Here is a 17,137-nt window from a genome sequence, read left to right on the forward strand (position 1 = left end):
TGTGGATGCGGCTTAGTCTGATCTTCCACATCAGAAATTATTGTTTCATTTGTTTAAAATTGTTCAATAAACAGTACTTGTTTGATTTAAACAGTAATTGTTTGTCTAAGAAACAGTACCCGTTTGATCTGAACAGTATTTGTTTATAAACAGTATTGATATACAGGCTGGAAACCCAGAAGTGCGGGCTACTGGTCCAAAGGACTATTTTATAGTCATCTTCTTGGTATAACAACGCCACGTATCATACTTAAAATAAAATGTGTTATATTTATATTTATAGATCCCATTCATCCTGAGATTTATATTTTTATTTATGACTTATAAAACGATTCAGAATTGTTAACGGATCCTTAAGCTTTTGTTGATTGTAAGGATTCAAGGTTAGAGATTCTATGTAAGTATAATTTAGTTTAAACCTTCTCATTTAAATTTGTATACTTAAATTGTATATTTCAATCTTGTATTTAAATATTGTAATTAAATAAAGTTTTAAAGTTTTTGTTTATAAATTGCTACTTCTTAAAGCCCGTGTTGACGGCACTATTCTCTTCTCCCTCCTCAATCTGACTTAACTCTGGAGATCCCAGGTTAAGGTTGCAGGAACCCTAAACCATTTAAATTGTGTGAAATTATTTGTTGTATAAGTATGCTCTGTGGATGCAGCTCAGTCTGATCTTCCACATCAGAAATATTGTTTGTTTGTAATTATGATTTAAACAGTAACTCTAATCTGCACAGTAATTGTTTGTATGTTAAATAGTACTTCTAAATAATATTTGATCTAAACAGTACTTGTTTATACAGTAAGTTTAATTTAAACAGTATTTGTTTTTAAACAGTATCGATATATCGGCTGGAAACCCAGAAGTGCGGGCTACTGGTCCAAAGGACTATTTTATAGTCATCTTCTTGGTATAACAACGCCACGTATCATACTTAAAATAAAATGTGTTATATTTATATTTATAGATCCCATTCATCCTGAGATTTATATTTTTATTTATGACTTATAAAACGATTCAGAATTGTTATATATATATGAATATTTAATTAAAATGAAAAAGATATTAAAAACTTATACTTTTGAAGAATTAAAATATGAATATTTAGATTATAAATTAGATAATCAATCTGACATTCAATTCTTTGATTGGTATGAATCAATTAAAGAAAATAAAAGTTTAAATCCCATAACTATTCGAGATAAAAGACCAGAGTGGATAGTAAATGATCAAACAATAAAAAGTGATTTTCCTCCTAAAACAATTAGTAAATTAAAATATCAAGATAATGAAGTTGTATGTGCACCATACAAAATTGCTCATGAAAATGATACAAATAAAAAAGTAATTGAACAAAACAATTTTAGTAATGCAAGTCTAATTTGCTTAAATACACAATTAAAAAGAATTGCACATTTGTTAGAAGATAAACCAACTGTAAATGAAAATGTAAAAGGTAAAGAAAAAATTACATCCCACATGTTTAAACCTTTTCAAATTTCTAAATCTAGTCAAAATGAATTTGTCACCAAATTAAAAGACCAATTAAGTAAACTTGAGGTTCGATCAGAAACTACTCAACAAGTAGCACCTGACACTCCTCAAGCATCAAGAAACATAAACACTCTAGAAGAAAATTCTAATTCTGATGTTAGTGAACCTGACTCAGAAGATGTTAAACAATTTCAAGTAAATCCTATTCCACAGACAGTCATATCTGGATAGACCTCAAAGGAGATCGGTCCTTCACTTAAGCTTGTCTTCAACAAAAGATTTTTAAGGACCGTTAACAGATCTGAATCTAATTACAAGTCATAAATAAAGATATAAATTTTAGGATGAATGGGATCTATAAATATATATATATATATAACACATTTTAAAAGTATCACTGTTTAGTTCAATAATTTATTTTACAAACAAACTATATTTCTGATGTGGAAGATCAGACTAAGCTGCATCCACAGAGCATACTTATACAACACACAAATCACAATTGAATTTAATATTTATCAATCAACTCAACCAATTTTAATTTAATTTATTTAAATTAAAGGTGTAGGGTTCCTGCAACCTTAACCTAGGATCCCCAGAGTTAAGTCAGAGTGTGGAGGGAGAAGCAGAATAGTGCCGTCAACACGGTCTTACCAAAGTAACAAGATATAAAATTTACTTTACTTGAAAATTTAAATTACAAGAGTTATTTACAAAATATACAAATTTAAAATTTAAATGATAAACTTAAACTAGTTTATACTTACATTGAATCTCTAACCTTGAATTCTTACAAGAACATTGAAGGGAGAATATCAGTGTAAGGGTGTTATCTCTAGTATAAGCTTATGCCTTCACAAAGAGGAGAGGCTCTTTTTAAATAACAAAAATGGAATCTTTACTATTTGCTTTTTACTGTTGATGTACAGTGTCTTGTCTGCCATCAAATATTACTGTGGATGAACAGTGGGTTGTCTGCCACTGTGCTTTTTACTGTGGAAGATGCTCTTTACAAAGTATCCGAGGAAGAGGACGAAGAAGAGGACGATGAGCTGTCCTTCTTTTTCTTTTTTACTTTCTCTTTTACTTGTTTTTTCTTCTTTCCCTTCTGCTTTATCTTTGCTTTTTCTTTAGACTTTTGACTTGCTTTACTTTGAATTTTAATAGCGGATTTGATGCTTTCATTATCACTATCAGTGGATGAATTGGAATCCGATGAAGATGATAATGACGCTCAATTTATCATCTTTTTACCTTTAAGACGAGCGTTGGAGGATTTACTGGATGAGGATGCACCATGTGCTTTACTGGAGGATGGTTTTACCATGGGGTCCGAGCTGGTTGACAGCTGTGCAAACATTTCTTGACAAATGAGTTTATACTCCTCAGGAGTTTTAGCTGCTGCTAACTGGGCCTGACATTGGGCTTTTTGGATCCCAAATTGTGGGTTCTCTGGAACTGCCAATGTGCTAGCATAGGTTAAAGCTGGTTTTATTGGGTTGGATAATTTATTGCGAATCCATTGACCAATTTTAAGTTCAGTGGTGGTATTTTTGAAAGATCCCCACCATTTGATTTTATGGCGCTTTACTAACATGGGAATTTGAGTTCCCGAAATATACTGAGAATCAAAATACCATTGGTAAACCCAAGGTGTGAAGAAGGTCATACAATAATACATTAGGGATGGTATATGTATTTCTTCAGGTGTAGGTTTATAATGGGTTTTAAAGAAGTGAAATAAATAATGGATTTCATGAGGGATAATCTCCTCAGAGATGCCTTTAAATTGCCACCAACGTTTAAACCAGTTGGGAACTTTACCAATTTTAGCAAAAGAGGTTTGGTCAAAATAAATCAACCAAGAATGAGTATAAGTGGGATTTTGAATACTAAAAACCCTTTCCCACGCATCTTTATAATCAAAATAATTATAAATCCAACAATGTTTATACAACGTTTTAAGTTTTACGGAAGTATATAAAGAAGATACGGGCCAATCCTTAGGGTGGATGACACGTTTGATTTGTATAGAGGAATAAGAAATGATATTTTTATTATGTTTATCAAAAGTATGTTTAATTTTTATTGATCCTGTTTCAATTAAAATATTACTATAATATTCTTGAGTTTTAGCAAGATCAGTTGGCATAAAATACCAATGCTCAGGATAAAAAGTTTTTACTATTTGCCAAGGATTGATATTATTATATCCATTCTCAACTTCTATTTCAAAATCATACATAGGTTTTACAAACCATTTATGAAATGAAGATTGGATTTTTGGCAAATCCACAGCCATCAACGGGTTTGATACTTCTTTACCGCCTACCGTTTGAGACGGAATAGTCGTATCATGAGCGGATACGATCGCTTTAGAGGTAGAAGACATACCTGTATCCTCCGCTGAAGAGGATGCCATAGTCTGCAGGGCTTTAATAACTTCTGGAGATTGAGAGAGTTCCTCAATCCATTTTTGAAGATCTTTACTATGGGTAGGTTTAGTGTTTGAGGTTTTACCAAGGTCTTCAGAGTGCTCAGAAAGAGCTTTACTAGGTGAGGTAGAATCCTCTTTAGGTTCTTGTTTTTGTGCTTTATCTTTCTTTCGACCCATCGTTCTGTAAGAATTCGCGGGTTAGAAAGTCTGGAAATTTTTACAAAAATATCTAAAACTAAAAATTTAATAAAAGAAATATCTAAAACTAAAAATTTAATCAAAATGAAAAAGATATTAAAAACTTATACTTTTGAAGAATTAAAATATGAATATTTAGATTATAAATTAGATAATCAATCTGACATTCAATTCTTTGATTGGTATGAATCAATTAAAGAAAATAAAAGTTTAAATCCCATAACTATTCGAGATAAAAGACCAGAGTGGATAGTAAATGATCAAACAATAAAAAGTGATTTTCCTCCTAAAACAATTAGTAAATTAAAATATCAAGATAATGAAGTTGTATGTGCACCATACAAAATTGCTCATGAAAATGATACAAATAAAAAAGTAATTGAACAAAATAATTTTAGTAATGCAAGTCTAATTTGCTTAAATACACAATTAAAAAGAATTGCACATTTGTTAGAAGATAAACCAACTGTAAATGAAAATGTAAAAGGTAAAGAAAAAATTACATCCCACATGTTTAAACCTTTTCAAATTTCTAAATCTAGTCAAAATGAATTTGTCACCAAATTAAAAGACCAATTAAGTAAACTTGAGGTTCGATCAGAAACTACTCAAAAAGTAGCACCTGACACTCCTCAAGCATCAAGAAACATAAACACTCTAGAAGAAAATTCTAATTCTGATGTTAGTGAACCTGACTCAGAAGACGTTAAACAATTTCAAGTAAATCCTATAACCCATAGAGAACTAGTAAATAGGGCACCAGACCTAGGAATCATTGATAAACCTAACACTATATCTCAATTTAAATATAATGCAACCACTATATATGAATGGAATATAGATGGACTTTCTGAATATAATATATTGAGTATTTTGCAGCGAATGACTATGGCTGCTAATGCATATAAAACTCAATCTATTATTTCGGATAGAGCTATCGCAGAAATACTTATAGCCGGTTTCACAGGCCAATTAAAAGGTTGGTGGGATTATCATCTTACTGAACCACAACATTTAGAAATTTTAAATTCAATTCAAGTAAATGATGACGGTGAACCTATATATGATGAGAATGGTGAAGTAATTCAAGATGCAGTATCATCTTTAATTCTCACTATATCATTACATTTTATAGGAGATCCATCTCACTTAAAAGATAAAAATGCAGAGTTATTAAGTAATCTTAAATGTAAACAATTAAGTGATTTTCAAAATTATAAAACAACTTTCCTCACTCGATTAATGTTAAGGGAAGATTCTAACCAAAGCTTTTGGAAAGAAAAGTTCTTGGCTGGCTTACCTTATTTTTTGGGTTAAAAAATTTAGGAATTTTATTAAACAACAATATGGTCAACCTATACCTTATAGTAAACTAACATATGGACAATTAATTAGTATAATACAAAAAGAAGGTTTGCAAATCTGTCAAGATTTAAAACTTCAAAGAACTCTAAAATATGAAATGCATAAAACTAGAAAAGAATTAGGATCTTTTTGCAAACAATTTGATTATGGCATGACATCAGCTCAAAGATGTAATGGCCAGTGTTCTAAAACACCTAAACCTAAAAAACGTTATACAAATAAAGATTATAAAAGGCAATATAGGTCCACACCAAGTAAAAATAAATTTTATCATAAAGAAAAATTTAAAACCAATAAGAAAAATAAGAGAAAACAACCCTATAAATCTTCAGGTAAAACTTCTTATAAAGATTTAACTTGTTACAATTGTGGTAAAAAAGGTCATACTGCTAAATTTTGCAAATTTAATAAAAAGTTAAATGAATTGCATTTAGATGATGAAGTTTTAAATAAAATTCACGAACTATATCTTGATTCTGATACTTCAGAATCTGAGAATATAGAAAGTGATAATCAGATCGATGAATTAGGTTCAACAACCAGTTCATCTGACAAATCTTTAAATATGCTAACCAAAGATCAAAACACACTCTTAGAAGTAGTAAAAACTATAGAAGATCAAGAAACTAAAGCTAAACTTCTGCAAAAACTCATAAAAAGTTTTGAAGAAGAAAAACCAATAAAAGAGGATATAACCCCTAAAATTCAAACTAATACTTATGATTTAACAACTATTCTCAATAAAAATAAAAATAAAAAGATAGCTATAGAAAATTCTAATCAAGATTTATATAAAGAAATTAAAACTTTAAAGCAAGAAGTAAGTGAATTAAAAATACAATTTCAATTACATGATAGGTTAATAAAATTATTAGAATCCCAACTCATTTCTAGTTCTTCCTCCGATGAAGAACCAGATAATGATATAAAAGATGAATTAAACCAATTGGATGAAGACATAGATAGTAATTTTCTAAATTTATTACAAGAAATAACTTCAAGAAAATATTTAGTAAAAATAAACCTTAAGATAAATGATTTTAGTATAGAAGCAATTGCACTATTTGATACAGGTGCAGATTTAAACTGTATAAAATCTGATTTAATACCTAAAAGGTATTGGTTAAAAACTAATGAAAAATTAAGTACTGCAAATAAATCTAAATTAGAAATTATAGGCAAAACAGATGCATATATAGTGAATCAAGGTTTAGAAATAAACACAGTATTTTTACTATCCCCTCAGATAAATTATATGGTAATATTAGGAACTCCTTTCATAAACCTAATAACACCATACTCAGTTAAAGAAGATTGTATTAAATTCAAAGTACGAAATAGTAAAGCTAGGTTGGAATTCACAGAAAAACCTAAAAAGAAACAATTAAACTTATTAAAAGCTCATTCAATTAAAATATTAGAAATTAATTCTTTAATAAAATCTAAAGAAGAAGATTTACAAGATGTAAAAAATAATGTGTACTTAAATAGGATTAAGAAACAATTAGACGATGAATTTATACAAAATAAAATCAAAAATCTAAAAGAATATATGGAAAATACACTATGTGCTGATCATCCAAATGCTTTTTGGAATCGTAAACAGCATATGGTTGATTTACCATATGAACCTGATTTTGATGAAAAAACTATTAAAACTAAAGCTAGACCAATTCAGATGAATCCTGAACTGATTGAGCATTGTAAAACTAAAATTCAAGATTTACTTAATAAAAAATTAATTGCTAAATCTAGAAGCCCATGGTCTTGTGCAGCTTTTTATGTAAATAAAAATGCTGAAATAGAACGTGGTGTCCCAAGATTAGTAATAAATTATAAACCTTTAAATACAGCTTTAAAATGGATTAGATATCCAATTCCTAATAAAAAAGATCTTTTAAAGAAACTTTATAATGCAAATATTTTTAGTAAATTTGACATGAAATCTGGATATTGGCAAATTCAAATTGCCCCTAGAGACAGATATAAAACAGCATTTACAGTTCCATTTGGTCAATACGAATGGAATGTAATGCCTTTTGGTTTAAAAAATGCTCCTTTTGAATTTCAGAGGATCATGAATGATATTTTTAACCCTTATTCTAAATTTTGTATTGTCTATATTGATGATGTGCTTATTTTTAGTACAACTTTAGATGATCATTTTAAACATTTAAAAACTTTTTGCATGATCATTAAGAAAAATGGTTTGGCATTGAGTAAAAATAAAATGGATTTATTTAAAACTAAGATAAGATTTTTAGGACACTATATTGAACAAGGTACAATTCAACCTATAGAAAGAACGCTTGTTTTTGGAGAAAAATTTCCAGATGAAATTACTAATAAATTCCAACTACAAAGATTTCTTGGTTGTTTAAATTATGTCATTGATTTTTATCCTAATTTAAATTGTATGATTAAACCATTGCATGATAGATTACATAAAAATGCTAGTCCTTGGACGGATAAGCATACTCAAATTGTAAAAAAGTTAAAGTCTTTAGTAAAAGAAATACCATATTTATACATTCCTAATCCTACAGCATTTAAAATAGTTGAAACTGATGCTTCTGATATAGGTTATGGTGGTATTTTAAAGGAAAAACTTAACGATAAAGAGCGTATAATCCAATATACTTCGGGTCATTGGACTCCCGCTCAAATTAATTATTCTACTATTAAAAAGGAAATTTTAAGTATAGTAATATGTATAAATAAATTTCAGTCTGATTTATTAAATCAAAAATTTCTGCTAAATTGTCAAGAAATGTTTGCACATGGTGCATCCTCATCCAGTAAATCCTCCAATGCTCGTCTTAAAGGTAAAAAGATGATAAATTGGGCGTCATTATCATCTTCATCGGATTCCAATTCATCCACTGATAGTGATAATGAAAGCATCAAATCCGCTATTAAAATTCAAAGTAAAGCAAGTCAAAAGTCTAAAGCAAAAGCAAAGATAAAGCAGAAGGGAAAGAAGAAAAAACAAGTAAAAGAGAAAGTAAAAAAGAAAAAGAAGGACAGCTCATCGTCCTCTTCTTCGTCCTCTTCCTCGGATACTTTGTAAAGAGCATCTTCCACAGTAAAAAGAACAGTGGCAGACAACCCACTGTTCATCCACAGTAATATCTGATGGCAGACAAGACACTGTACATCAACAGTAAAAAACAAATAGTAAAGATTCCATTTTTGTTATTTAAAGAGAGCCTCTCCTCTTTGTGAAGGCATAAGCTTAGACTAGAGATAACACCCTTACACTGATATTCTCCCTTCAATGTTCTTGTAAGAATTCAAGGTTAGAGATTCAATGTAAGTATAAACTAGTTTAAGTTTATCATTTAAATTTTAAATTTGTATATTTTGTAAATAACTCTTGTAATTTAAATTTTCAAGTAAAGTAAATTTTATATCTTGTTACTTTGGTAAGACCGTGTTGACGGCACTATTCTTCTTCTCCCTCCACACTCTGACTTAACTCTGGGGATCCCAGGTTAAGGTTGCAGGAACCCTACACCTTTAATTTAAATAAATTAAATTAAAATTGGTTGAGTTGATTGATAAATATTAAATTCAATTGTGATTTGTGTGTTGTATAAGTATGCTCTGTGGATGCAGCTTAGTCTGATCTTCCACATCAGAAATATAGTTTGTTTGTAAAATAAATTATTGAACTAAACAGTGATACTTTTAAAATGTGTTATATATATATATATATATTTATAGATCCCATTCATCCTGAAATTTATATCTTTATTTATGACTTGTAATTAGATTCAGATCTGTTAACGGTCCTTAAAAATCTTTTGTATCTGTTTACGATTCCAAAAAGCATTTGGATGATCAACACATAGTGTATTTTCCATATATTCTTTTAGTTTTTTGATTTTATTTTGTATAAATTCATCGTCTAATTGTTTCTTAATCCTATTTAAGTACACATTATTTTTTACATCTTGTAAATCTTCTTCTTTAGATTTTATTAAAGAATTAATTTCTAATATTTTAATTGAATGAGCTTTTAATAAGTTTAATTGTTTCTTTTTAGGTTTTTCTGTGAATTCCAACCTAGCTTTACTATTTCGTACTTTGAATTTAATACAATCTTCTTTAACTGAATATGGTGTTATTAGGTTTATGAAAGGAGTTCCTAATATTACCATATAATTTATCTGAGGGGATAGTAAAAATACTGTGTTTATTTCTAAACCTTGATTCACTATATATGCATCTGTTTTGCCTATAATTTCTAATTTAGATTTATTTGCAATACTTAATTTTTCATTAGTTTTTAACCAATACCTTTTAGGTATTAAATCAGATTTTATACAGTTTAAATCTGCACCTGTATCAAATAGTGCAATTGCTTCTATACTAAAATCATTTATCTTAAGGTTTATTTTTACTAAATATTTTCTTGAAGTTATTTCTTGTAATAAAATTAGAAAATTACTATCTATGTCTTCATCCAATTGGTTTAATTCATCTTTTATATCATTATCTGGTTCTTCATCGGAGGAAGAACTAGAAATGAGTTGGGATTCTAATAATTTTATTAACCTATCATGTAATTGAAATTGTATTTTTAATTCACTTACTTCTTGCTTTAAAGTTTTAATTTCTTTATATAAATCTTGATTAGAATTTTCTATAGCTATCTTTTTATTTTTATTTTTATTGAGAATAGTTGTTAAATCATAAGTATTAGTTTGAATTTTAGGGGTTATATCCTCTTTTATTGGTTTTTCTTCTTCAAAACTTTTTATGAGTTTTTGCAGAAGTTTAGCTTTAGTTTCTTGATCTTCTATAGTTTTTACTACTTCTAAGAGTGTGTTTTGATCTTTGGTTAGCATATTTAAAGATTTGTCAGATGAACTGGTTGTTGAACCTAATTCATCGATCTGATTATCACTTTCTATATTCTCAGATTCTGAAGTATCAGAATCAAGATATAGTTCGTGAATTTTATTTAAAACTTCATCATCTAAATGCAATTCATTTAACTTTTTATTAAATTTGCAAAATTTAGCAGTATGACCTTTTTTACCACAATTGTAACAAGTTAAATCTTTATAAGAAGTTTTACCTGAAGATTTATAGGGTTGTTTTCTCTTATTTTTCTTATTGGTTTTAAATTTTTCTTTATGATAAAATTTATTTTTACTTGGTGTGGACCTATATTATCTTTTATAATCTTTATTTGTATAACGTTTTTTAGGTTTAGGTGTTTTAGAACACTGGCCATTACATCTTTGAGCTGATGTCATGCCATAATCAAATTGTTTACAAAAAGATCCTAATTCTTTTCTAGTTTTAAGCATTTCATATTTTAGAGTTCTTTGAAGTTTTAAATCTTGACAGATTTGCAAACCTTCTTTTTGTATTATACTAATTAACTGTCCATATGTTAGTTTACTATAAGGTATAGGTTGACCATATTGTTGTTTAATAAAATTCCTAACTTTTTCACCCAAAAAATAAGGTAAGCCAGCCAAGAACTTTTCTTTCCAAAAGCTTTGGTTAGAATCTTCCCTTAACATTAATCGAGTGAGGAAAGTTGTTTTATAATTTTGAAAATCACTTAATTGTTTACATTTAAGATTACTTAATAACTCTGCATTTTTATCTTTTAAGTGAGATGGATCTCCTATAAAATGTAATGATATAGTGAGAATTAAAGATGATACTGCATCTTGAATTACTTCACCATTCTCATCATATATAGGTTCACCGTCATCATTTACTTGAATTGAATTTAAAATTTCTAAATGTTGTGGTTCAGTAAGATGATAATCCCACCAACCTTTTAATTGGCCTGTGAAGCCGGCTATAAGTATTTCTGCGATAGCTCTATCCGAAATAATAGATTGAGTTTTATATGCATTAGCAGCCATAGTCATTTGCTGCAAAATACTCAATATATTATATTCAGAAAGTCCATCTATATTCCATTCATATATAGTGGTTGCATTATATTTAAATTGAGATATAGTGTTAGGTTTATCAATGATTCCTAGGTCTGGTGCCCTATTTACTAGTTCTCTATGGGTTATAGGATTTACTTGAAATTGTTTAACGTCTTCTGAGTCAGGTTCACTAACATCAGAATTAGAATTTTCTTCTAGAGTGTTTATGTTTCTTGATGCTTGAGGAGTGTCAGGTGCTACTTGTTGAGTAGTTTCTGATCGAACCTCAAGTTTACTTAATTGGTCTTTTAATTTGGTGACAAATTCATTTTGACTAGATTTAGAAATTTGAAAAGGTTTAAACATGTGGGATGTAATTTTTTCTTTACCTTTTACATTTTCATTTACAGTTGGTTTATCTTCTAACAAATGTGCAATTCTTTTTAATTGTGTATTTAAGCAAATTAGACTTGCATTACTAAAATTATTTTGTTCAATTACTTTTTTATTTGTATCATTTTCATGAGCAATTTTGTATGGTGCACATACAACTTCATTATCTTGATATTTTAATTTACTAATTGTTTTAGGAGGAAAATCACTTTTTATTGTTTGATCATTTACTATCCACTCTGGTCTTTTATCTCGAATAGTTATGGGATTTAACCTTTTATTTTCTTTAATTGATTCATACCAATCAAAGAATTGAATGTCAGATTGATTATCTAATTTATAATCTAAATATTCATATTTTAATTCTTCAAAAGTATAAGTTTTTAATATCTTTTTCATTTTGATTAAATTTTTAGTTTTAGATATTTCTTTTATTAAACTTTTTTCAATATCTTCTTTACTAAGAACATTTAATTCTCTGTTTATATCACAAACATTTTCAGTTATGGCTGAAGCTGTTGGTGATTCTGGGGATGAATTTACTAAAGTAGATTGTTGACTTACATAATTATCTACAGGGTTATAGACTGCCTGTGGAATAGGATTACTATAGTTAACACCTTTCATTTTATTTGGAATATCTGAGGTAGAATACCTAGGTTTTTACTAAAGTCTGAAAAAGTGGTTTACTATCAGGTTCTTTATATTTAGCATAAATCACAGAAGGTATAGAGGAACTAGGTTTATCATTTTCATCTGTTGTCACAAAAGAAGATGACCCTGTATACCTCATACTTTGACTTCTATTAAATTTTAATGTAACTTTACCATCTTCAAATTGTTCAATTTTTTGTAGATTGACATTTGGTTTTACTGGTTCTGGAACAGGAGGAGGGACAACCCCTTCCAATATCCATTCATCTGGAAGAGTAATGTCTTTCCATTGAATAGTTTTAGGGATTACTGTGTTCGTTTTAGTTAAATCTGTTTGAAGAAATCTTGTTTCTCCAATTTTAGGTTGTAATTTATATTTAGTTCAAAGCTGAGTTCATAGCTTTATAATGAATTTTATAGATTAAAGCAATAGGAATGGATCCCTGCTTCATTTTATAATTATGGGTTTTAATTTCCAAAACTATACTTTCTAAAATATTTAAATCATTTAATGAGACAGTCATATCTGGATAGACCTCAAAGGAGATCGGTCCTTCACTTAAGCTTGTCTCAACAGATCCTAATAAAGAATCTTGAAAATTTAAAAATCTAGCATCTCTTACTAGTGCAAGAATACTAGTGTTTAATCCTTCTCTTGTTAAAGGTTTTATTCCTACCTGAATTAAACCTATATGAATATATTTATATTTTTTACTTTTATGCTGTTGTAAAGTCTTAGAAGACAAAAGAGTTATCCTTTCAAAAGGTTTACTAAGTTGAAAATCTCTTTCTTCAGTTTTAATAACATAATCAGTTTTAAATAAATTAAATTTTAAAACTTTATAAATTTGTTATTTATCAACTTTAGGTATTTCCCATTCATCAATTGCTTTACTAAAATCTTGCAAAATTAATTCATTTCTATTTATGACCCTTTTAATTTCTGATGATTCAGAATCATCCGATTTAATACTACTAACTGACCTACACAATAAAGGATCCATTTTAGAATCTCAACAGGTTGCGGCCACTGTCTGCGGTTATACCCTAACTCAGCCTTAACACACGGCTATCAAACGGGTTCAGTGCAGGCATACCCAAAACCATTTATGAGCAGTCCAAATGAATTCTTTAAAGTATAGCTAATTAGTAATTTAAAAAGGATTGGCTCTGATACCAACAAAAGATTTTTAAGGACCGTTAACAGATCTGAATCTAATTACAAGTCATAAATAAAGATATAAATTTCAGGATGAATGGGATCTATAAATATATATATATATAACACATTTTAAAAGTATCACTGTTTAGTTCAATAATTTATTTTACAAACAAACTATATTTCTGATGTGGAAGATCAGACTAAGCTGCATCCACAGAGCATACTTATCCAACACACAAATCACAATTGAATTTAATATTTATCAATCAACTCAACCAATATATATATATATATATACAACACATGGCTATTCACGGGTTCAGTTCCCATTTATTATATATATATATATATATTTTAAATGGAAAATTCCTAAAGTAGATAAAGAACAAATTTATAAAGTTTCTAAATTTAATTTATGGAAAACTGATTATGTCATAAAAACAGAAGAAAGAGATTTTCAATTAAGTAAACCATTTGAAAAAATAACTCTTTTATCTTCTAAAACCTTACAACAACATAAAAGTAAAAGATATAAGTATATTCATATAGGATTAATTCAAGTAGGTATAAAACCCTTAACCCGAGAAGGATTAAACACTAGTATGTTAGCGGTAGTACGAGATGCTAGATTTTTAAACTTTCAAGATTCTTTGTTAGGATCAGTTGAGACCAATTTAAGTGAAGGACCTATATCCTTTGAAGTATACCCAGATATGACTATCTCATTAAACGATGTAAATATTTTAGAAAGTATGGTTTTAGAAATTAAAACCCATAATTATAAGATGAAGCAAGGATCAATTCCTATAGCATTAATATATAAGATTCATTATAAAGCAATGAATTCAGCATTTGGTTCTAAATATAAGTTACAACCTAAAATAGGAGAAACAAGATTCCTACAGACAGATTTAACTAAAACTAATACAAGGTCATCATCTTCTGTCGTTACGGATGATATTGAAAAACCCTCTTCAAATATACCTTCGGTTATTTATGCAAAATATAAAGATACTGAACCTAAACCTATTATTCAAACATTAGTCAAACCCAGATACTCTACTTCAGATATTCCAAATTTAGGACAGTCTCTTAAAATGAAAGGTGTTGATTATAGTTCTTCAATTCCACAAGCAGTCTATAATCCAATAGAAAACTATGTAAATCAGCAATCAAATTTAGCAAACTCATCACCTGAATCACCAACAGCTTCAGCTATAACTGAAAATATACATGAGGTAAATAGAGAACTAAATGTACTTAGTAAAGAAGATATTGAGAAAGGAGAGATATCAAAAACCAAAAATTTGATGAAATTAAACAAGATACTCAAAACTCATACATTTGAGGATTTAAAATCTGAATACTTAGATTATAAACTAAACACTCAAACTACAATCAAGTTCTTTGATTGGTTTGCCCTAACTAAAGAAAATTGTTCCAATAAAAGCTTAAATCCAATCACCGTTAGAGATAAGAGACCCGAATGGATAGTAAATGATAGAATTATACAAAGTGATTTTCCACCTAAAACAATTAGTAAATTAAAATATCAAGATAATGAAATTGTTTGTGCCCCATATAAAATAGCTAGAGATAATGATACAGATAAAAAACTAATAGAACAAAATAACTTTAGTAATGCAAGTTTAATTTGTTTAAATACACAATTAAAACGACTAGAAAACTTGTTAGAAGAAAAACCAGATCTAGATGATAAATTAAAAGGTAAAGAAAAGATAAAATCTCACATTTTTAAACCATATCAACTTTCTCAATCTAGTCAAAAGGAATTACAAAATAAATTTCTAGGAACATTAAAAGATCAACTAAGTAAACTCGAATTACTTTCAGAATCTACTCAACAAGTAGCACCTGAAACCCCTCAAACATCTAGAAATATAAATATAATAGAAGAAAACTCTCACTCTGAAATCACTGAACCTGAATCAGAAGATATTAAACAATTCGAAATTAACCCAATATCACATAGAGAAATAGTAAATAGAGCACCAGATTTAGGCTTAATAGATAAACCAAATCATATATCTCAATTTAAATATAATGCTACTACAATTTATGAATGGAATATAGATGGATTATCTGAATATAATATCTTAAGTATATTGCAACAAATGACTATGGCAGCTAATGCTTATAAAACTCAGTCAATTATATCAGATAGAGCCATATCAGAAATAATTATAGCAGGATTTACAGGCCAATTAAAAGGTTGGTGGGATTATCACCTAACTGACCAACAACATTTAGAAATATTAAATTCCATTCAGGTCAATAGTGAAGGAGAACCAATATATGATGAAAATGGTGAGACTATTCAAGGTGCTGTGTCAACATTAATTCTCACTATTTCATTACATTTTATAGGAGATCCCTCACATTTAAAAGATAAAAATGCAGAATTACTAAGCAATCTAAAATGTAAAAAATTAAGTGACTTTCAATATTATAAAACCACTTTCCTTACCTGATTAATGTTACGAGAAGATTCAAATCAAGCCTTTTGGAAAGAGAAATTCTTAGCCGGATTACCTTTTTTCTTGGGCGAAAAGGTTAGAAATTATATAAAACAACAATTTGGCAATCCAATACCTTATAATAAATTGACATATGGACAATTAATCAGTATAATTCAAAAGGAAGGATTACAAATTTGTCAAGACTTAAAGCTTCAAAGAACTTTAAAATATGAGTTACATAAAACTAAACAAGAATTAGGATCTTTTTGTAAATAGTTTGATTATGGCATGACATCTACTAAGCAATGTAGAGGCCAGTGTTCAGAACCACCTAAACCTAAAAAACCCTATAATCACAAGTATTATAAGAAGCCATACAAGTCAAAACCAAGTCAAGATAAATACTATCAAAAAGAAAAGTCTAAACCTCATAAGAAATATAAAAGGAAGCAATAATATAAATCTTCAAATAAAACTTCTTATAAAGATTTAACTTGTTATAATTGTGGTAAGAAAGGACATACGTCAAAATTTTGTCGATTCAATAAAAAATTAAATGCATTAAATCTAGAAGAAGAAGTCTTAAATAAAATTCATGAGCTGTATCTCGATTCAGACACCTCCGAATCAGAGATGCTCGAGAGTGAAAATCAAGTTGATGAAATAGGAACAACAACCAGTTCTTCAAAGCAAACAATAAACATGCTTACTAAAGATCAAAGTACACTTTTAGAAGTGGTAAATAATATAACTGATACTGAAACTAAAACACAACTTCTTAAAAAATTAATAAAAAGTTTTGAAGAAGAAAAAGAATTAAAAGAAATAACTCCTAAACTACAAACTAACACTTATGATTTGACTACTATATTAAATAGAAATAAAAAAGTAGAAATGGAAATCTCCACTAAAGAATTACAAAAAGAAATTAGGACTCTAAAGCATGAAGTAAACGAATTAAAAGGACAATTTCAACAAAATGCTAAGCGAATAAAACTGTTAGAATCTCAACTCATATCTAGTTCTTCTTCTGAAGAACCAGA

The sequence above is a fragment of the Jatropha curcas genome, chromosome 4 (assembly GCF_041381405.1).
Source record: "Jatropha curcas cultivar XTBG-Jc1 chromosome 4, XTBG_Jcur_1.0, whole genome shotgun sequence".
Classification (NCBI taxonomy): domain Eukaryota; kingdom Viridiplantae; phylum Streptophyta; class Magnoliopsida; order Malpighiales; family Euphorbiaceae; genus Jatropha; species Jatropha curcas.